At 40.2% G+C, this 23768-nt stretch overlaps 1 protein-coding gene across 1 annotated transcript in view; it reads right to left on the reverse strand.

The window, feature by feature from the left end:
- The window catches only part of RALY (RALY heterogeneous nuclear ribonucleoprotein), a 230888-nt gene extending 207794 nt beyond the window's left edge, over window positions 1-23094 (reverse strand). Inside the window, exon 1 of the mRNA XM_070744867.1 lies at window positions 22998-23094. The gene's annotated coding sequence lies outside the window, so the exon portion shown is untranslated. The remainder of the gene's footprint in view (window positions 1-22997) is intronic.
- Between the last annotated feature and the right edge of the window lie 674 nt (window positions 23095-23768).

The following is a 23768-nucleotide window of genomic DNA, read 5'->3' on the forward strand; positions in this document are numbered from 1 at the left end:
ATATTTTCTCATGTTGCTTTTGATCTTTCCCCCAACTAACCTCAGATTGTGTCCCCTTGTTCTTGTGTTCACTTTCCTATTAAAAACACTTCCCTCCTGGACCTTATTTAACCCTTTAATATATTTAAATGTTTCGATCATGTCCCCCCTTTTCCTTCTGTCCTCCAGACTATACAGATTGAGTTCATTAAGTCTTTCCTGATACGTTTTATACTTAAGACCTTCCACCATTCTTGTAGCCCGTCTTTGGACCCGTTCAATTTTGTCAATATCTTTTTGTAGGTGAGGTCTCCAGAACTGAACACAGTATTCCAAATGTGGTCTCACCAGCATTCTATATAGCGGGATCATAATCTCCCTCTTCCTGCTTGTTATACCTCTAGCTATGCAGCCAAGCATCCTACTTGCTTTCCCTACTGCCTGACTGCACTGTTCACCCGTTTTGAGACTGTCAGAAATCACTACGCCTAAATCCTTTTCTTTTGAAGTATTTGCTAACACAGAACTGCCAATACAATAGTCAGATTGAGGATTCCTTTTCCCCAAGTGCATTATTTTACATTTGGAAACATTAAACTGCAGTTTCCATTGCTTTGACCATTTATCTAGTAAAGCTAAATCATTTACCATATTGCCGACGCCTCCAGGAATATCAACCCTATTGCACACTTTAGAGTCATCGGCAAATAGGCAAACCTTCCCTACCAGACCTTCCCCTATGTCACTCACAAACATATTAAAAAGAATAGGACCCAGAACAGACCCTTGTGGCACACCGCTTGTAACCTGACTCTGCTCAGAATACTCGCCATTCACAACAACCCTCTGGTGTCTATGCTTCAGCCAGCTGCAAATCCATTGAACTATCCAGGGATTAAGTCCAATCTTCACTAATTTATCTATCAGCTCTTTATGTGGAACCGTATCAAAGGCTTTGCTGAAGTCCAGGTAGGCAATATCCACGGCACCACCTTCATCCAACACCTTTGTGACATAGTTAAAGAAATCAATGAGATTAGTCTGACATGATTTGCCTTCAGTAAAGCCATGCTGATTTGGGTCCAATAATTTATTGTTTTTTAGGTGCTGATTTATCCTCTTTTTCAGTAGAGTCTCCATCATTTTAACGACAACTGATGTCAAGCTAACTGGCCTGTAGTTACCAGCTTCTTCTCTACTGCCCTTCTTGTGGATAGGCACAACACTTGCCATTCTCCAATCCTCAGGAACATCTCCTGTTAACAAGGATTGGTTAAACAAATCAGTCAGGGGGGTAGCAATGACAGATCTGAGTTCTTTAAGAACTCTGGGGTGGATGCCATCTGGACCCATTGCCTTATTTATCTTTAATCGTTCAAGTTCTTCTAAGACATCGGCTTCTAAGATCACTGGAGCTGAATCCGTACAGTTGGAGGCAATGCTATATCCCTCTATACTATTATTTTGTAAGGTGTCTTTTGAGAAAACTGAACAGAAGTAGCTATTGAAATGGTCAGCGATCTCCTTATTCCCATTAATGCATGTATTTTTCCCGGTACTAAGCTTCGTGATGCCGCAGTTTTTCTTCTTCTTATCACTAATATATCTGAAGAAGGTTTTATCCCCCTTCTTTAGAGATTTGGCAATTTCTTCCTCTTTTGAGGCTTTAGCAGCATATATTATCTGTTTCGCCTCCTTCTGTCTCATTTTATACACCTCCCTATCAGCTATACTTCCAGACTCTTTATACCTCCTATAGGCAGCCTTTTTTTCATTGACTATAGTCCTTACATCATTGCTAAACCATAGCGGTTTCTTCTTCCTTTTACCTTTAGTTATTTGTCTTACATACAGTCCAGTGGCTTTTAAGATGGCCTTTTTAAATACAGTCCACTGGGTGCTCGCTCCTGCCATTTTATCCCTCCCCTTTAATTCATTATCTAAATATTCCCCCATTGCATTAAAATTTGTTTTTCTGAAATCCAATACTTTGGTTGCATTATAGGATTGCTCACAATGAGTTTTTACATCAAACCACAAACATAGATGGTCACTGCAACCTAAATTTTCTCCCACCTTGACATCTGAAACCCAATTCCCATTCGTAAAAACTAAATCTAGAATATTCTCCCCTCTAGTTGGTGTCTTAACCAGCTGTGCCAGAGCTGCTCCTGTAAAGGCCTCTACTATATTCTTACTTTTGCATGTAAGGGCACTGGGGATATTCCAGTCAACATCAGGCATGTTGAAATCACCCATAACCACAATATCTCCCTTTACTGCCATTTGGGTAATTTCATCCACCATCTTGTTGTCATATTCCTCAGATTGCCCTGGAGGCCTATAGATCACCCCAATTCTAATGACAGAACCGTCTTTATTTTGCATGCAAATCCAGAGGGTTTCTAGATCTTGACATGTATTTTGAATTAGTGTTGTTTTTAGAGTTTCTTTAACATAAATGGCTACTCCACCTCCCCTTCTCTCTATTCTATCCTTCCTATACAGTGTATGTCCTGGTATGGATATTTCCCATTCATTAGAATCCTTAAACCATGTCTCAGTTATGGCAACCAGGTCCAAATTATCTCTAGATATTATGGCCATTAATTCACAGAGCTTGTTGCTCAAGCTTTGAGCATTCGTGCACATTACACGAAGAACATTATTTTCATTATTAGTTTGCCCCTTATCATCAACAACTACATCTATTTTATTTGCAGCTCCCTTTTCATAAGCTTCCAAAAACTGCTTTATCCTCATTGGTCGGGGACAGAAATCACCCACATCAGTTACATCTCTGTCCCCTTTACCTAGTTTAAATGCCTGTCCAAAAAAGTTCTGAATTCCTCACCGAGTACCTGGGTACCTCTGTATGATGGATGCAAACCATCCCTCTTAAACAACTCCCTATTAGACCACCTACTGACATCATGACTTACATAGCCAAAACCTTCAGCTTTACACCACTGCTTTAACCACACATTAAACTCTATGATACACGTTGTTTTATCCTCTTGGCCACAAACCGGTAACACCTCTGAGAAAGTCACTGAATCTGCTATTTTACCCAGCTCCACACTTAGACATTGAAAATTTCTTTTTACTACATTGACATTTCTCTGGGACAAATCATTTGTGCCAAGATGCACCACCACATCAATGTTATTACCTTTACTCACAGCCTTGACAATGTTTGTAATCCTCCTCCTGTCCCTGCTGGCAGTGGCCCCTGGGAGACACCTCAGCACCTTCACCACGTCCTTACTCTGTCCCAAATCAACACCTCTAACAGTCGAATCACCCACAAGAAAATGTGTCCTCTTTATATTTCTACTAACTGCACTTGATGGTTTGGTGACATTTACAACAACTTCCCCTTTGAATATCCCCTCATTCTCTGCCTGAGGGGCCTTGCTAATATCTCCAACATCCTTACTATTTAAATCCGCAAGAACAGTATAGGAATTCGATAAAGAGAGACCAAAATTACTATGTTTTTGCTCAACTGCACGCAATCTTCCTGAACCGACAGTTGTCCACACAGCCCTCCTCCTCGGGTGGCGCTGTGGAAGTGGAGGCTGGACACATGGCTGCATTACAGCACGTGGCTGGGACAATCTTTCCACTTCTGACTGCAAGCTACAAACTAAGGACTGCAATCTAGAGATCTCGCCATCTAACCTAGATGTCCTAATGCAAAGAGGGCAGTACCCCAAGTTCCACAAGGTACTACGGAAGACAACAGCCAAACAAGTGTTACACTGCACCAAGCCAGTCATCTTAACAATGTATTGAAATACAAGTACTTAGCAATAAAATCCACAACCCCTATTGCTACCAAACTTTGCTGATTTTGGTTTATAGTTATATGATTCGCGCGCCGTTAGGCGCGCGGGCCACTACCTTCCTCTCCTTCTCTGTGATCTGAAGTGCAAATTAAAATGGCTTTTTCCTGTTTTTATCCTTCCCTTTGTCTGTTCCAGCCAGTTAAATCTCCCCCTCCTCCTTGAATTCCAAAAATGCAAAATGCAAAAAGTAAAAAAGGACTACCTTCCTCTCCTTCTCTGTGATCTGAAGTGCAAATTAAAATGGCTTTTTCCTGTTTTTATCCTTCCCTTTGTCTGTTCCAGCCAGTTAAATCTCCCCCTCCTCCTTGAATTCCAAAAATGCAAAATGCAAAAAGTAAAAAAGGACTACCTTCCTCTCCTTCTCTGTGATCTGAAGTGCAAATTAAAATGGCTTTTTCCTGTTTTTATCCTTCCCTTTGTCTGTTCCAGCCAGTTAAATCTCCCCCTCCTCCTTGAATTCCAAAAATGCAAAATGCAAAAAGTAAAAAAGGACTACCTTCCTCTCCTTCTCTGTGATCTGAAGTGCAAATTAAAATGGCTTTTTCCTGTTTTTATCCTTCCCTTTGTCTGTTCCAGCCAGTTAAATCTCCCCCTCCTCCTTGAATTCCAAAAATGCAAAATGCAAAAAGTAAAAAAGGACTACCTTCCTCTCCTTCTCTGTGATCTGAAGTGCAAATTAAAATGGCTTTTTCCTGTTTTTATCCTTCCCTTTGTCTGTTCCAGCCAGTTAAATCTCCCCCTCCTCCTTGAATTCCAAAAATGCAAAATGCAAAAAGTAAAAAAGGACTACCTTCCTCTCCTTCTCTGTGATCTGAAGTGCAAATTAAAATGGCTTTTTCCTGTTTTTATCCTTCCCTTTGTCTGTTCCAGCCAGTTAAATCTCCCCCTCCTCCTTGAATTCCAAAAATGCAAAATGCAAAAAGTAAAAAAGGACTACCTTCCTCTCCTTCTCTGTGATCTGAAGTGCAAATTAAAATGGCTTTTTCCTGTTTTTATCCTTCCCTTTGTCTGTTCCAGCCAGTTAAATCTCCCCCTCCTCCTTGAATTCCAAAAATGCAAAATGCAAAAAGTAAAAAAGGACTACCTTCCTCTCCTTCTCTGTGATCTGAAGTGCAAATTAAAATGGCTTTTTCCTGTTTTTATCCTTCCCTTTGTCTGTTCCAGCCAGTTAAATCTCCCCCTCCTCCTTGAATTCCAAAAATGCAAAATGCAAAAAGTAAAAAAGGACTACCTTCCTCTCCTTCTCTGTGATCTGAAGTGCAAATTAAAATGGCTTTTTCCTGTTTTTATCCTTCCCTTTGTCTGTTCCAGCCAGTTAAATCTCCCCCTCCTCCTTGAATTCCAAAAATGCAAAATGCAAAAAGTAAAAAAGGACTACCTTCCTCTCCTTCTCTGTGATCTGAAGTGCAAATTAAAATGGCTTTTTCCTGTTTTTATCCTTCCCTTTGTCTGTTCCAGCCAGTTAAATCTCCCCCTCCTCCTTGAATTCCAAAAATGCAAAATGCAAAAAGTAAAAAAGGACTACCTTCCTCTCCTTCTCTGTGATCTGAAGTGCAAATTAAAATGGCTTTTTCCTGTTTTTATCCTTCCCTTTGTCTGTTCCAGCCAGTTAAATCTCCCCCTCCTCCTTGAATTCCAAAAATGCAAAATGCAAAAAGTAAAAAAGGACTACCTTCCTCTCCTTCTCTGTGATCTGAAGTGCAAATTAAAATGGCTTTTTCCTGTTTTTATCCTTCCCTTTGTCTGTTCCAGCCAGTTAAATCTCCCCCTCCTCCTTGAATTCCAAAAATGCAAAATGCAAAAAGTAAAAAAGGACTACCTTCCTCTCCTTCTCTGTGATCTGAAGTGCAAATTAAAATGGCTTTTTCCTGTTTTTATCCTTCCCTTTGTCTGTTCCAGCCAGTTAAATCTCCCCCTCCTCCTTGAATTCCAAAAATGCAAAATGCAAAAAGTAAAAAAGGACTACCTTCCTCTCCTTCTCTGTGATCTGAAGTGCAAATTAAAATGGCTTTTTCCTGTTTTTATCCTTCCCTTTGTCTGTTCCAGCCAGTTAAATCTCCCCCTCCTCCTTGAATTCCAAAAATGCAAAATGCAAAAAGTAAAAAAGGACTACCTTCCTCTCCTTCTCTGTGATCTGAAGTGCAAATTAAAATGGCTTTTTCCTGTTTTTATCCTTCCCTTTGTCTGTTCCAGCCAGTTAAATCTCCCCCTCCTCCTTGAATTCCAAAAATGCAAAATGCAAAAAGTAAAAAAGGACTACCTTCCTCTCCTTCTCTGTGATCTGAAGTGCAAATTAAAATGGCTTTTTCCTGTTTTTATCCTTCCCTTTGTCTGTTCCAGCCAGTTAAATCTCCCCCTCCTCCTTGAATTCCAAAAATGCAAAATGCAAAAAGTAAAAAAGGACTACCTTCCTCTCCTTCTCTGTGATCTGAAGTGCAAATTAAAATGGCTTTTTCCTGTTTTTATCCTTCCCTTTGTCTGTTCCAGCCAGTTAAATCTCCCCCTCCTCCTTGAATTCCAAAAATGCAAAATGCAAAAAGTAAAAAAGGACTACCTTCCTCTCCTTCTCTGTGATCTGAAGTGCAAATTAAAATGGCTTTTTCCTGTTTTTATCCTTCCCTTTGTCTGTTCCAGCCAGTTAAATCTCCCCCTCCTCCTTGAATTCCAAAAATGCAAAATGCAAAAAGTAAAAAAGGACTACCTTCCTCTCCTTCTCTGTGATCTGAAGTGCAAATTAAAATGGCTTTTTCCTGTTTTTATCCTTCCCTTTGTCTGTTCCAGCCAGTTAAATCTCCCCCTCCTCCTTGAATTCCAAAAATGCAAAATGCAAAAAGTAAAAAAGGACTACCTTCCTCTCCTTCTCTGTGATCTGAAGTGCAAATTAAAATGGCTTTTTCCTGTTTTTATCCTTCCCTTTGTCTGTTCCAGCCAGTTAAATCTCCCCCTCCTCCTTGAATTCCAAAAATGCAAAATGCAAAAAGTAAAAAAGGACTACCTTCCTCTCCTTCTCTGTGATCTGAAGTGCAAATTAAAATGGCTTTTTCCTGTTTTTATCCTTCCCTTTGTCTGTTCCAGCCAGTTAAATCTCCCCCTCCTCCTTGAATTCCAAAAATGCAAAATGCAAAAAGTAAAAAAGGACTACCTTCCTCTCCTTCTCTGTGATCTGAAGTGCAAATTAAAATGGCTTTTTCCTGTTTTTATCCTTCCCTTTGTCTGTTCCAGCCAGTTAAATCTCCCCCTCCTCCTTGAATTCCAAAAATGCAAAATGCAAAAAGTAAAAAAGGACTACCTTCCTCTCCTTCTCTGTGATCTGAAGTGCAAATTAAAATGGCTTTTTCCTGTTTTTATCCTTCCCTTTGTCTGTTCCAGCCAGTTAAATCTCCCCCTCCTCCTTGAATTCCAAAAATGCAAAATGCAAAAAGTAAAAAAGGACTACCTTCCTCTCCTTCTCTGTGATCTGAAGTGCAAATTAAAATGGCTTTTTCCTGTTTTTATCCTTCCCTTTGTCTGTTCCAGCCAGTTAAATCTCCCCCTCCTCCTTGAATTCCAAAAATGCAAAATGCAAAAAGTAAAAAAGGACTACCTTCCTCTCCTTCTCTGTGATCTGAAGTGCCAACACTTTGAATTGTGACCAGAAACTGATCAGCAGCCAATGCAGACTGCGGAGTGTTGGTGTGACATGGGCATATTTAGGAAAGCCCATGACTGCTCTCGCAGCTGCATTCTGCACGATCTGAAGTTTCCGAACACTTTTCAAAGGTAGCCCCATGTAGAGAGCGTTACAGTAGTTAAACCTCGAGGTGATGAGGGCATGAGTGACTGTGAGCAATGAGTCCCGGTCTAGATAGGGCCGCAACTTTCTTATAAAAATGACCTCTTCCTTAACTGTTTATTTGTAGAAGTACCATTTGATTATGCTTATTTACATCTGTTTGGCATACACGAACATCTGAAGGTAGTACAGCAGCCGATTGAAGACATGAAACCATCTTATGGTTTTACTATGGCTCTGTTAAGCTAATGAGAAAAACTCAATATCAAGAGAAAAGTTGCCCTTGCAGAATAATATCTAGGCCCTCAGCAGTCAGGATTCAGGCCCGGCTACAGTACGGAAGCTGCTTTGGTCACGCTGATGGATGATCTTGACGCTTCTTGACCTCTCAGCGGCATTCGATACCATCGACCATGATATCCTTCTGCACCGGCTAGAGGGGTTGGGAGTGGGAGGCACTGTTCTTCAGTGGTTCTCCTCCTACCTCTCTGGTCGGTCGCAGTTGGTGTTAGTGGGGGGGGGAGGAGAGGTCGACCTCTAGGTCTCTCCCTTGTGGGGTGCCTCAGGGGTCGGTCCTCTCCCCCCTGCTATTTAATATCTACATGAAACCGCTGGGTGAGATCATCCAAGGACATGGGGTGAGGTATCATCAGTATGCGGATGATACCCAGCTTTACATCTCCACCCCATGTCCAGTCAGTGAAGCAGTGGAAGTGATGTGCCGGTGCCTGGAGGCTGTTGGGGTCTGGATGGGTGTCAACAGACTCAAACTCAACCCTGGTAAGACGGAGTGACTGTGGGTTTTGCCTCCCAAAGACAATTCCATCTGTCCGTCCATTACCCTGGGGGGGGGGAATTACTGACCCCCTCAGAGAGGGTCCGCAACTTGGGCGTCCTCCTCGAACCACAGCTCACATTAGAGAAACATCTTTCAGCTGTGGCGAGGAGGGCATTTGCCCAGGTTCGCCTGGTGCACCAGTTGCGGCCCTATCTGGACTCACTGCTCACAGTCACTCATGCCCTCATCACCTCGAGGCTCGACTACTGTAACACTCTCTACATGGGGCTACCTCTGAAAAGTGTTCGGAAACTTCAGATCGTGCAGAATGCAGCTGCGAGAGCAATCATGGGCTTTCCAAACACTCTGCAGTCTGCACCAACACTCTGCAGTCTGCATTGGTTGCCGATCAGTTTCCAGTTATGGTTATGATCTATAAAGCCCTTCATGGCATCGGACCAGTATATCTCTGGTACCGCCTCCTGCCGCATGAATCCCAGTGACCGATTAGGTCCCACAGAGTTGGCCTTCTCCGGGTCTCGTCGACTAAACAATGTCATTTGGTGGGACCCAGGGGAAGAGCCTTCTCTGTGGCGGCCCCGGCCCTCTGGAACCAACTCGCCCCAGAGATCAGAATTGCCCCCACCCTCCTTGCCTTTCGTAAACTTCTCAAAACCCACCTCTGCCGTCAGGCATGGTGGAATTGAAATATCTTCCTCAGGCCTATATAATTTATGTATGGTGTGTTGTGTGCATGTTTTTTAAATTATGGGTTTTTAACTTAATATTATTAGATTTGTATTGTACATTGTTTCTATCACTGCTGTGAGCCGACCTGAGTCTACAAATTAATCAATTAAATAAATAAATAAATAAATAAATAAATGAATGAATAATAATAATTTATTAGATTTGTATGCTGCCTCGCTCTGAAGACTCCACAGTTTTTGTAGATATAACCTAAAAAAGGGTGGGGATGGATGAAAAATTGACATATTTAAAGCCCATCAACCATGGCAAACCCCATTTAAATTAATCATCTCTCTCAATGTTCACAGAAGAATATGGGGAGCAGATGCTTGCAAGAAGATACATATCCCGAAGGGCAAAGTCAGAAAAGCAAGAAGAACTCTATGCCAAGCAGAAACAGGTGATCAAGTAATTAGACTTTTTCCCACATGACAAAATTAAATTAAGCAGAATTTCTTTAAGCCACAAAGAATTTGTAGAGACCCAGAGTATCATGTGCAGTAGTAGCAACAAGGAACATTTAGCTACAATTCCAGTGTCATTATAATTCTATCTCAGTACCATTGGGTACCACACCGCTTGTGCTAAATATCTTCTGTTCATTTAGAAATGAATCCTGTTGTGCCTGGTGAAGACTTTAATTGTGCATAATCGGAACAATACAGCAGAAGGTTGTATCAATACAGTTTGAATACCAGCTTGCAAATCCCACCAAGTCTGTCACAAGCTGCTGTTTAGAGTCCACTCTTCATTTGTACCTAAGAATAATAATAAATGCTCTAATTGATAGGATTACTGTGATAAGTCTGAAATAAAGATAGATAAAACCAATGATTACCATTTTAAAAAATGTGGTTAATTAAAACCAAATAAATAGAAAAAGGGGGGGAAAGAACAAAATTGCCAATTTTAAGAGTTTGACATGCAATGCCATAAAACACTTTGCACAAAATACTGTATTGGTTCTAGCATTTTATGCATATCCTCTTTCTCAGAGTGTACACTATTCTGCCTATACTCAGTTCCTGAGCGACCATAATTCATGAATGCTTGCTGTGGACAGTTCTATTTAAGGATCTTAGTCCTTCTGAGATGATATATATATATATATATAAATATGTTTAGAAACGGGGACAACAGTGGAAGGTTCTTCATTATATGGGAATGGCCTCTGTACATACGGCAATAAATATCTACAGGGTTGGACACACCTTGAAAAATCATCAAAATATCTTTTAATATGGTGTTGGTCCACCTTTTGCGGAATCAATTATCCAAGGTATTGATTCATACAAATTGTGAATTGTTTCCAAAGGAATTTTAGCCCATTCTTCCATTAAAGCACCCTCCAGTTCTTTTATAGACGATGGTGATGGAAATCGACTTCTTACTTGAATCTCTAAAATCGACCATAAATGCTCAATAATGTTGAGGTCTGGTGATTGAGGTGGCCAGATGAGATGCTGAACTTCATTAGAATGTTCCTCATGCCATTCTTTAACAATTCTTGCTCTATGGATTGGTGCATTATCATCTTGAAAGATGGCATCCCCCTCTGGAAACAGTTCTTGAACCATAGGATGAATTTGGTCGGCCAAAAGTCCTAAATAGTGATGGCTGTTAATTCTTCCATGAAGGGAAAACATTGGCCTGGAGGATTTCCAAGAAATAGCACCCCAGATCATCACTGAACCCCCACCTTGTTTGATGGTTGGGAGAAGGCAGTCTGGATGAAATGATTCTTTTGTCTGTCTCCAAACGTAAACAGGACCGGAGGTCGGAAAAAGGGTAAACGATGATTCGTCAGAAAAAATCACATTTTGCCACTGCTCGAGGGACCATTTCTGGTGGTTTCTACACCGCTTTAAATGCTTTGAAACATTTGTCTTTGAGAGCAGAGGTTTTCTAATTGCAGCTCTTCCGTGGAATCCAGATTTGTGAAGCTCCCTTTGAACAGTTTTTGTGGAAACTGGGTTCTGTACGTGTCTATTGAGCTCTGCAGTGATTTTAGGAGCCGTGGTCTTGCGATCCGCTCTAACAATTTGCTTTAGAGTCTGACGGTCTCTCTCAGACAACTTCGACTTTTGACCACACCTGTAATTGGCTTAGGACATTTTCCCTTCTCTCTCAAAAGCAGTCATTACTTTTGAGACATTACCTCTTGAAGCACCAAACATTCGGGCACTTTCTGTTACACTAGCGCCTGCTATTCGAGCATCAACAATTTGGCCTCTTTGAAAGTCTGAGAGGTCTGCCATTTCTAGAAGGTTATAACCAATTTCCTTAAATTTCTATATAAAAAAGGTAGTTTAAAAAAACATATCAAATAACAGATTTTTTTTTTAAAAAAACATTAAAATATGTCAAGTTTTGATTGATTTGAACATGTTCAAACATTATGATGCCAAAAAGTCAGGTGTTTCCATTTTTCTGTCCACCCCCCTGTAGTAGTCAAATATATACAGTATAATGTACCATGTAGCCTTTATAATTTGTCTTAAAAAGGATTAGTGCATATATTGGATTGTTGAGAAACCTATAAGGGAAACATAATGAGAACCACATAGGGATTTTGAAGAATTTCATCTTTGAAAAATCTTATTTGAAACAACTTATTTTACATATCACATTAATTTGTAACTCAGATGCTATGACCCTCTTACATAAAGGAATGCAGAAAGGGAGAGTAGGAAACTATGACTACCTTTTAAGAGATACCATAACAGTATGTTGAATAAAAGAATTAAAAGCCTAATTTCCTTTTTTGAATATTACACAAGGCCTCAAAATAACGCATTGCAGAGTGCAATGTTTGTGTTTGATCTTCCAGCAGTCTGACAATTCCTTTTTCAAATACCTCCATTCCATTTCTTCTATTACCCACCTCTTGTTTTTCTTTTCTGCCTTTATTAGTCAGTCCATATTTTATGCATGTTTAACCTTCACTGAGTTTTCAGCTTTTTCAGGTATTTTAAAGAGTTCCATGTTGGACTTCATTTTAGGGCAATAGTAAAGAGTCACTTTGCCTAGTCAAGATGGATAGCATATGAATTTAATAATAAATAAATAAAACTCATTCAATCAGTTCAGTATTTAAATGTATACGTCAAACCAAAAGTAAAATGTTGGCAGATGCAGAGGAATGGGAATTTGAGGAAAAATTCAGATCTCCAGACAATGGTAAAAAGCATGGAAGCAACTAACTTGAATACCAGTTACCGGAGGCAAGCATTGCCATGTATCCAGTGAAGGGCTACCAAAATTTTTACTGCCACACTGTGGGCGTGGCTTATGCAGGACGCCCTGCATTTTCTTTCAACATCTTTCAGTTCAAATTGGTTGCTCTGGGGTGAAGCTCCATTTTTGTTACCCCACTGCGCCCCCTCCCCCCTCTCCCCCCACTGCGCCCACCCCTGCATGTATCAAACCATAAGAAAACTAGTCAAGACCAGATCCATGTTCTGAAGCACTCACCTGAACAGAGGGGTGGTGGTGGTGCTCCTGAGCAATCAACAATGGCCTGAGATGATTTTTGAAAGGAATATGCACATGATGTTTGCAAGAGATTAAAAGAAAGGTTGTAAGGGACTTCAGTATTTTTTCATGATATCATCAGACTTTGCCATACTGTCTTACAAGACCAATACAAACTGGGCCAATTTGTAACGGGGAAACGTGAGTAGTGATGGGCGAACCAAACCGGCACAATGTTTATTTTTACGCCCTTTGCTTGCAGCGCCGCTGCGGTGTCCTTTCACGTAAAAATAACAATGTTTATTTTTACGTGAAGACCTCCCTTTGAAGGAGCTGGGGAATCCCTCCCACGAAGAGATTCCAGGGGCGGAGCATTGAAGTGATCACCTTGGCGTCCTTAGCAACCTGCCAGTATACGTAACGTCAAAGCTCTGCCCCCGGAATCTCTTGGTGGGATTTCCCATTCAGGTTCGGGTTCGGTTCATGTTCGGCCAAATTTTGTGTAAAGTTCATCCGAACTTGCCAAACCCGAACACCATTGGGTTCACCCATCACTAAATGTGAGTAAACAGCATATGTACGTGTAGAATTTATGCATATGCTTAAATAAACTATGCAATAAATATTTTGTAGATTACAATAGAGATTGTCTGAGTGCTGGGTATCCACTGAAGCATTTCTGCATTAAATAAAAATTTGAACTTATCTCTGTTGAATATATCATCTCATAAATACACCCCTCCAATCCTTCTATGGCTATTTGCCATGAATAAAAACTTAGATGCTCTTATTCAGTCTTTGGATTAGAAGGAAGATAAAGGAGGTTAAAGACACATGTGCCTCAGTTGTAAAAGAGAGTAAATGAACTGTATATGGAAAAGGTTGTTACACCTTAAAACAAGAAATTCAGTTCAGGTGCATTCATTTGACAGGGTCATCCCTGATAAATTGCCTTGCTGTCCAGACCAATTCTTCCAGTTATTCTTTGTTCATATAATTCATTGATAGCTGCTACAGCCCCACCAAGTTTCTTTCTGTGTATAACTTTTTGGAATATTTTTAGAACAAAACATTTGCTAGCATGATTCTGAATGTCTTCTCAGACTGATGGAGAAGTACCTAGTTGAGTTGGTCTAGTGAGTTGGCTTCTTGGGTTGGGGGCCAATGTTGCTGCTATTAAGGTGCTTACAGCAACAGTGTTACTATTAAAAATTAAATATGTGGGGTAAAATGGCATTTCTCATCCTGCCTTAAAGTGAAGGGTCTCTTGAACTATTATAGATTATTTATTCAAACAGAAAATCCTATCTCCAGTGCCATAATCCTCTTACTGGGGAGATGGTTTTTATGTGCATTTAATAAATAAACACATAATAATACATCTGGAAATAGAACCGAAAATGTTTTACTCCAGAACTGTTGCTATGAACCATTTTATGTTTAACATTAAAATGCAATGTTTTTCCATAATAGTAGGAACAAGTCAGTTCAATAAAAATTAATCAGTCTAATCTTGATGTTAATGTTTTACTTTATTGTAAGAGACTCAATGCTTCTTCCCCCATCTTTCCTCACTTCACTTCCCCATTTCCACTTTGTTCTTCTATTTATTTGTATTTTGTATTTTATAATACTTCATCACCTAATAATTTTTTTCAAACCCTTAAAATGCAATGCATAGATAGTTTCTCCAGAATAAATATTCTTGAAGGATTCTAGTACATCTTAACCCTGCTGTTCTGTTCAAAAAACCTCACTAATCTTCTGTTCCGGGTCTATTTGACCCGGACCGAAAATTGTTCATTGTAAATTGAAAATTGTTCATTTGGCCTTTTTGAAAGTTTTTTTTTCAATTGGAAACTAGTTTGAACATTTCTGCACACAATGAAATGAAAATTGAACTGAAAAAATTATGCTTATTGGTTTATTTTGCTCATAAAGGACCCCCATGCTTATACTCAAATAGGCTTATACTCAATTTTTTTTAAAGTGAAGCAGCCGGGGGGGGGGGGGGCTTATTTCTGATATTAAAAACCAATAAGCATCATTCTTTTCAGTTCAAGTTTCATATCATTGTGTGCAGAAATGTTCAGACTACCTTCCAGTGAAAAAGGTTTTCAAATTGACCAAACATAAGCACCTCAAATGAAGGGTTTTCGGTCCAGGTCAGGGTGACCCAGGAACAGAACTTTTTTTTCAGCAAGAAAAAAGACCCCAACCCCCCAAAAATTATCACAGAGAGAACCCCTGAAATGATGCAAAGTCATGAAATTTCAAGTTTCAGATATGCAGGGAAATTTTTTTACAAGTTCTCAAACTTTGATTTTTGGGTTTCATAGACCCGAAGAGATCATCAGGGATAAATAATGCCTTAAAACTACTATGTCATGTAGAGTGAGGGTATATTATTTTACATAGATAGCTGAAATGATGTCCAATTAAGATCATGGTATGAAGCCACTAATAATTTTAGTGAGCTTCACAGTGTTAATAGTTCTGTCTTAGTATATAAGCCACACAGCACTTTAGTTGCTGTAGTGGAGATATAAACTGGCATTTTTGGCACAACCACCGCATGTTTGGAATCTCCTAACATGAGTAACTCATACTTTAAATGTTTGCAAAGGGTGCAGATGTAAAAAAAAATAATCTGCCACCAAATTTAATGAGTATGACATAAGGTAATCTGCCAAAACAGATTTTGATGGGGCACAGACAGAGAGCAACAAATACAATCCCAGGGCTTCAATTAATCTCAACATTAGTAAAAAAAAAATGATCCGGGGAAAGTTACAAAACAAAATGAGATATGTATTTTTCATTCGATAAGGGAGCAGGAAGTGTATCTTATGGAGCTTCCCCCACCCCCTGGAGACCCTCTGGAGGCCAGAAATGGCCTGTTTCCCAACTTTTGGTGGACCCCAAAGGCTTCTCTGGGGCTGGGGGAGGGTAAAAAAGCCCTCCCCCCAGAGGCTCTCTGGAAGCTAAAAATTCTCCCCCAGAGATTTTGTGTGAGCTAAAAATCAGCTGGCTGGCATACACATGCAAGTTGGAACTGAGCTAGGGCATCGGCTTGGGTGCCAGCATATATGGCTTTGCGTGCCACTTGTGGCACCCATGATATAGGTTCACCATCACTGCTATATGTTTCAAGTAGTTATGAGGTTGATTACATTTTTAAAAACCCCAAGCAAATAAATAAATAAATAATATGGTAATTATGCACATTAAGGAAATGACCATAGCAGTAGAACATAGAATTTCAGGTTCTATGTAAGTCAACACAAATGGAAGAACTTGGCATGGTATTGTTTTTAATACATTGCCCCTGATGGCACTCCTATTTATGAGCTGGGGTGGCGCAGCAGGTAGAGAGCTGTACTGCAGGCCACTGAAGCTGACTGTAGATCTGGAGGTCAGTGGTTTAAATCTCATCACCTGCTCAAGGTTGACTCAGCCTTCCATCCTTCCGAGGTGGGTTAAATGAGGACCCGGATTTGGGGGGGGGGGATATGCTGGCTCTGTTAAAAAGTGCTATTGCTAACATGTTGTAAGCTGCCCTGAGTCTAAGGAGACGGGCGGCATAAAAATCAAATAAATAAATAAACTTGACTTATGACCATTTAATTTAACTTAATGACTGCTTGAATTATAATGGCACTGAATGAAGTGAATTACAAGCACTTCCTCATATTTACAATTGTTGCAGCATCCCCTCAGTCACATGATAAAATTTGGGTGCTTGGCAACTGGCATGTACCTATGACAGTTGCAGCATCCTGGGGTTGTATGATTGCCATTTGCAATCTTCCCAGGAGGATTTTGCCAAGCAAAATCAATGGAGGAAACTGCTTAACAATCAAAAACAAAAGCACTTAACAATCACAGCAAAAAGGTTAATAAAATAAAGGTTAACTTCATTTATTCTCTGGATATTAGCGACCGATTAGGTCCCACAGAGTTGGCCTTCTCCGGGTCCCATCGACTAAACAATGTCGTTTGGCGGGTCCCAGGGGAAGAGCCTTCTCTGTGGCGGCCCCCACCCTCTGGAACCAGCTCCCCCCTGAGATTAGAACTGCCCCCACCCTCCTTGCCTTTCATAAACTCCTTAAAACCCACCTCTGTCATCAGGCATGGGGGAACTGATATAACTTTATGTATGGTATGTTGTGTGCATGTTTTTTTTTAAATTATGGGGTTTTAGTTTTAATTATTAGATTTGTATTCTACATTGTTTTTTCTATTACTGTTGTGAGCCGCCCCGAGTCTATGGAGAGGGGCGGCATACAAATTTAATAAATAAATAAATGAATAAATTAAAAACAACCCCAAACCCTGAATTACGGATGCAAATTGGGGAGTTGTGGACACGAGTACTGCCATTCGTTAAAAAGAAATACAGGCCTGTCAAGTACGAAATGCTCTTCTGAAAATGTTGCTGCCAAAAGCATCTGTCTGCACATTTCTCATCATTTCTGTCTTTGTATTTCTTGTGCCACATGTCATGCTTGATCCATCAGTAAAGTTACTATCAGTCACTTTTTATCATGTAGAGTTCTGACAAGTCAGGCAAAAAGGCACATATTTAAAAGGATTATTCTTTTCTTTTCTATTTTCTTTTAAATTTCCATCTGATACTGAATTAACTGTCCATAAGGTTGCCATTTCTTACTTTTAATTCAGTGACATCAACAAACAGAGATCATATGGCTCGTATGCAAATGAATTAAATCTGATAAGCTGCTATTCTTACATAGCCATGAAAGAAAGCCTGCTCATCTTCAGATATTTTGGACTTCTTATCAGACCCAGATTCTAAATAGCAAGATATTATCAGATTTATGGTCTAAACTAGACTAATTTAAGCAGTATAACAGTGGCGGAAAGATCAGAAGCAACGTGAGAAAATATTATTTCACTGCAAGAGTAGTAGATGCTTGGAACAAACTTCCAGCAGACGTGGTTGGTAAATCCATGGTAACTGAATTTAAAAATGCCTGGGATAAACATAGATTTATTTTATTTATTTATTTATTTTGTCCAATAGACAATGAGGGTTTTAGTGGGTATATATCGATATACACATAGTAAAATACATCAAGAAGGTTATAGAGGAGATACTCATACTAAAATATATTTAAGGAATAATAGAAAAGAAGATATAGTAATAGAACATATCAATGAAAGAATAGAAGAAGAGATATAGGAATAGAAGAAAGGTATAGGAGATATAGGAGAGCAATAGGATAGGGGACGGAAGGCACTCTAGTGTACTTGTACTCGCCCCTTACTGACCTCTTAGGAATCTGGATAGGTCAACCGTAGATAATCTAAGGGTAAAGTGTTGGGGGTTTGGGGATGACACTATGGAGTCCGGTAATGAGTTCCACGCTTCGACAACTCGGTTACTGAAGTCATATTTTTTACAGTCAGGTTTGGAGCGGTTAATATTAAGTTTAAATCCATCCTAAGATAAATATTAAATTTATATCCATCCTAAGATAAAATACAGGAAATAGTATAAGGGCAGACTAGATGGACCATGAGGTCTTTTTCTGCCGTCAAACTTCTATGTTTCTATGTTTCTATCAAATGGAGGTTACAATCTCCTATGCATTCTAATCTTATAGGTGAGATACTGTAAATCTATTTAGGTAATACAGCTGAAGGTTGGCCATAGTAAATACCACTTTTTTGTTTTGGTTGGATGATTTTTACAATGCCGGTAAAGCCAAGTGTTATTCTGGTCTTGGGAATACTTACTCATTGCGCTTACCAATAGTCCTTGACTTATGGCAATTTGTTAAGAGACTATTTGAAATTACAAACCAGAAGTGAAAACCAAATTTACAACCCATGTCCAAAATTACAACCATTGCGAATGCCCCCAGGCTTTTACTTCAACCCCTTAAGCCCCACACCAGCGCTGCAAAGCCCCAATTGAACTCACTACCGGTCTCCCATGACCTGCTGACCTTCAGCACTTTTCTCCTACTGCTGAGAGGCATGCCTGGTTTTATGTGAGGCAGCAGCTGGCCAATGCAGATTTCCTTCCTGAGACTGCCCGTGCCATTCTCCAAGCTGTTCATGCTATTCCTTCTGCAAATAATGTCCTGCTTCAGAAGCTTCATTCGCCCAAAATTTGTAGGTCAGTTGGGAATGAGGCTTCCAAAGCATTGCGCAATTTGGAGAAGCGTTGGTGCTTGGAGAATGGCACAAGATGGCCCCAGGAAGAAGGCCTGGCACAGACAGCGGCTTCCTCACATAGGCTGGGTGTGCCTGCCAGCAATGGGAGAAAAATGGTAAAGGTCAGTGGGGGCATTTGGGACGTTCCCACAGAGTTGGCCTTCTCCGGGTCCCGTCGACCAAACAATGTCGTTTGGCGGGCCCCAGGGGAAGAGCCTTATCTGTGGGGGCCCTGGCCCTCTGGAACCAACTCCCCCTGGCCCCCACCCTCCTTGTCTTTCGCAAGTTACTCAAGACCCATCTGTATTGACAGGCACGGGGGATCTAAGACATCTCCCCCAGGCTTTTATATATTTCATGTTTGGTATGTATGTGCTGTATGGTTTTCAATTGTTGGGATTTTTATATATTTTTTATTATTAGATTTGTCCCATTGTTACACTGTTGCTTATTACTGTTGTGAGCCGCCCCGAGTCTTCGGAGAGGGGCAGCATACAAATCTAATAAACTAAACTAAACTAAACTTTGCAGAATAGTGTTGGCATGGCTGGCTATGTTATGAGTCGTGAGATGCCATTTCTCAGTGGCAGTGTTAGCACTGGGGCTGAATTTAAGGCCTGAGGGCACTGGCAGATAGCTGAGAATTATTGACCCCCTCGGAGAGGGTCCGCAACTTGGGTGTTCTCAATCCACAGCTCACATTAGAGAACCATCTTTCAGCTGTGGCGAGGAGGGCGTTTGCCCAGATTCGCCTGGTGCACCATTTGCTGCCCTATTTGGATAGGGAGTCTTTGCTCACAGTCGCTCATGCCCTCATCACCTCAAGGTTCGATAACTGCAACATGGGGCTACCTTTGAAGAGTGTTCGGAAACTTCAGCTCGTGCAGAATGCAGCTGTGAGAGCTATCATGGGCATTTCCAGATATGCCCATGTTTCGTCATCACTCCGCAGCCTGCACTGGCTGCCGATCAGTTTCTGATCACAGTTCAAAGTGTTGGTTATGACCTATAAAGCCCTACATGGCAACAGACCAGAATACCTCCGGGACCGCCTGCTGCTGCATGAATCCCAGTGACCAATTAGGTCCCACAGAATTGGCCTTCTCTGGGTCCCGTAGATGAAACAATGCCGTCTGGCGGGACCAAGGGCAAGAGTCTTCTCTATGGTGGCCCCGGCCCTCTGGAATCAGCTTCCCCTGGAGATTAGGACTGCCCCCACCCCCTTTGCCTTTAGCAAACTTTTGAAAACTCATCTCTGTTGCCAGGCATGGAGGAATTGATATATCCTTAGCTGCCTTGACTTTATGTATGGTATGTTTGGGTTGTATGATAGGGGTTTTTTAAAACTGTTTTAACATTGGATTTGTATATGATATTTTTTATTTGTTGTGAGCCACTCCGAGTCCTCGGAGAGGGGCGGCATACAAATCTAATAAATTATTATTATTATTAATTACTACAGGTGCCCTCCTTTATTTATTTATTTTTAATAAAACAGTGATCTTCTGTCACTGATACCTACACTGTGTCTTCACTGTGGTGCAAGTTCTATCTTATAGAATATTTGCATATACCAGTTTGCTCAATGGAGTTATCCCTATGGAGCTTGTTTTAAATTATAGAGAATAGGTAGATAAGATTTCAGTCAAACACACACATACAGATTAGTTTGATCCAGTTAACAAACAGCAGGTTCCCATCTGGGAAAGTAAGATGCTTTTCTTACGAGATCATTTCTAGTACAGTTGTACCAAAACACTAATAAAATCCAGGCTAAATCCTTATCAATCAGTCTTTCAGTGCATATTCAAGAAAATGTTGACATATAAAGTGTCTTGAAACATAAATTTTCTTGGCAGATATGATGCCCATAAACCAAATTCTATATCCTGTTTCATTTCTTGGCCTTGCAAGAGGGCTTTTTCTGATTTTTCTGCTTTTTGGGGGAGGAGGGGATGGTTTAGAAACTCTGCAAAATTACTTTGACCTCCAAAATGAAGAGGAAAGGAGAGGTTATATTATCCTCCAACCTTTCTTCTTTCTTCTTCTGCTTAAAAACACTATATTTTTCCTTTCCAACAATACTGATAATGTTGTTATCAGTATTGTTGGATATTGTTCTTCTTCTTCTCATCCTCTTTTTTAAAGTTATCAAGCAGATGCCAATTGCAATTGGATGTCCAAGAAATGGAGTCATTTGAGAGCATTATTTACTTTACCAACTAAGAATAATGCTGTCTTTGGTTAGCTAATTCTTTGCAGTTAATCCATGGCCTGAGGCCACCTGGAAAAGATTTTGGTTGTGGCTCAGCAGTTATTTATAATTGGGAAGGATTTAGGGATTTTCATAGGGTGCAGGTAGAATCAAATATGCTCTTTGATCCAGCTCAGTACATGCAATCCTTTAAATGGACCTTCTTTTGTCTGTACGTTAGAAAGTCTGTTTACATAAAACACCATACAGAACAGTCATCATGTGCTTTACAGCTCAACTACTTAACAGTAGCAGGAAACAGAAAACTCTACTTAGAACAAAAGAGCATAGTGCAGTAATGGCACACCTTTCTTTGCTTGGGTGCCAAAAGGGTGCACACACATGATATCGTACCCACCCCCATAAAGCAACATATGCACGACTCCCCCCCCGTACTAACTCTGTTCATGCTGACAGGGCTCATTGAAGCCTCTGTAGCCTGTGGGTGGTAAAAAATAGACCCAAGAGCCCAACTGGAAGTTCATTTCCGAACTCTGGAGGCTGTGGTTGGTGAAAAATGGATTTCAGCTGATTTTCACCCTTATGGAGGACAGGGGAAGGTCATCCCAAGCCTAGGGAGGTCAAAAACAACACAACTGGAAGTTCATTTCTGAATTTCCGGTTAGGCTGTTGGGTCCGTTTTTCCCCATCCACAGGGTCTGGAGGCTTTCCTGAAGCCTGGGTAAGTTGAAAATGTCTTCCCCCATCCTCCAGAAGACTGAAAATCAGCTGGCCAATACCCACATATGTGCTGGAGCTGACATGTGATCTGTGGCATGCATGCAATAGGTTCGCCATCAGGGGCATAGAGTATATACCATAGATCCAAACTTGAAACACTGCCATCTACTGGCTATATAGTTGTTGTATAAAATATATTTCAACAATGAATTCCAATATTGTAACCTCACATCGTAATGCAAATTTCTCAGAATAATGTGCAAGCCTCCAGGACCAGTGAGGGTTAGGGTTAGGGAATCAAAATAATTGATTTCAAGGTAAAGTCTACTTGGAATCAGTTATTGCTTCTATAGTCCTGAAATCTCAGTCAAGTTATATGCATATGAGGTGGACATGGATATTTTCTATAATGATCATTGGGTGCTAAGGCAGTTATAGGCTGGACATGGCTTGGAAAGCTAAACAGTGTAGAATAATGAGATACAGATAATAAATGTCAGAGACAAATAATTAGAGCTTGAATTAATTTGTGATTAGACTTTGTGTCCGAGTCATAAACAATAAAGGGCATTGCTTGGAGGTCAACCACTCTCCCAGAAACTAGAAATGATTTATAGCTCTGACTCTCTTAGCAGTTTGGTATAGTGGTTAAGATACTGGACTGGTAGTTGGGAGAACATGATTGTATTCCTTAGGCTCAGAACCTGGATGGATGACCTTGGATTGGTCACCCTCTTTCAGCTTTAGACTGGGAAGTTGAAAAACATCTATCCATCAAACTGCAATGGACCAGCATGATAGAAGGCCTTCATCCTGTAGTATAGTTTTTCAAACTGGAAGCTTTAAGATTATGGACTTCAGATCACAGAATTTCCCAGTCAGCATGCAAGGATCAATTAAATTTTATAAGCATAAAATGTAGAAAACAAGAACGGTAAGAAGTATACAATCATTAAAACAGACTTCCCAACATAGTAATGGATTTTCTGCCTAGTCATTTTATTTGTATGAACTATTTTCATTCACTTATAAAATGGAATCAATTTCATGATGCTTCTATATATATGTTGATTTAAATTAATCTTTCAAGCTTCATATTTCCAGTATCAACAGGAGAAAATTAAAGTTGCTTTCTTCACTAGAATGTGAAGAAAAAAATCATAAAACAAACCTCCAGATTATTTAGTTGAAGAGGATGTAATCTCATGAAGTGCTCGCCTGGAATTTGAATATATTTCACAGAATCCCACAGAAATATGACAAAATACTCACCAAGATTGGTGTTTCAGATATGAGTCCCACAATCCTCCTTGTCTGCTAGATGAAGAGGCTAAACCAGTGTAGTATTCCTTAACAAATCTAGATTTACCTGTAACAAATAAAAACACAGTCTATAACCAATCATTGAATATAATCAAATAAGTTGTGATCTACAGGTACCTGTTGTGTATAAAGTTAAAGATATTTTCATTTGATCATTGCTGGAATAAATTTAGAAGGATAGAATGATTGCAGCCACCTATATCTTTAGAACAAATTTCATATATCATTAATGTAGAGAAATGTTTTCCAGAACCAGTATATTTTTATTAGGACTGATAGCAGATCAGCCATTCATGTGTCTTCAAAATGATATTAATTTCAGGATCTCCATATAGTATTTAACCTTACAAAAGATAGAGATAGCATCACTCATGTGTCAGAAAGTTAGTACAGTAGTACCTCTAGATATGAGCTGCTCCACATGCGAGTATTCCAAGTTACGAGCCATGATGCGAGCGAAATTTCTGTTCGACACCCAAGCTCAAATTCGGGATACGAGCCGAGCTTCCACTAGGTGGCGCAAGAATCTCCTTGCTTCCAGTTATCTCAGCGCGAAAAACAAAGTCTAAAGGCATTCGTTCGAGATGCGAGTTGATCGACTTACGAGCTCTGGTCTGGAACGAATTAAACTCGTATGTCGAGGTACCACTGTATCGGGATAAATGTCAGTGCCCCCAATAGTATCTGGGAAATAAATCAGATTCCAGTGCAGTCTCTCAT

Source organism: Erythrolamprus reginae, chromosome 3, assembly GCF_031021105.1.
Source record: "Erythrolamprus reginae isolate rEryReg1 chromosome 3, rEryReg1.hap1, whole genome shotgun sequence".
NCBI lineage: Eukaryota > Metazoa > Chordata > Lepidosauria > Squamata > Dipsadidae > Erythrolamprus > Erythrolamprus reginae.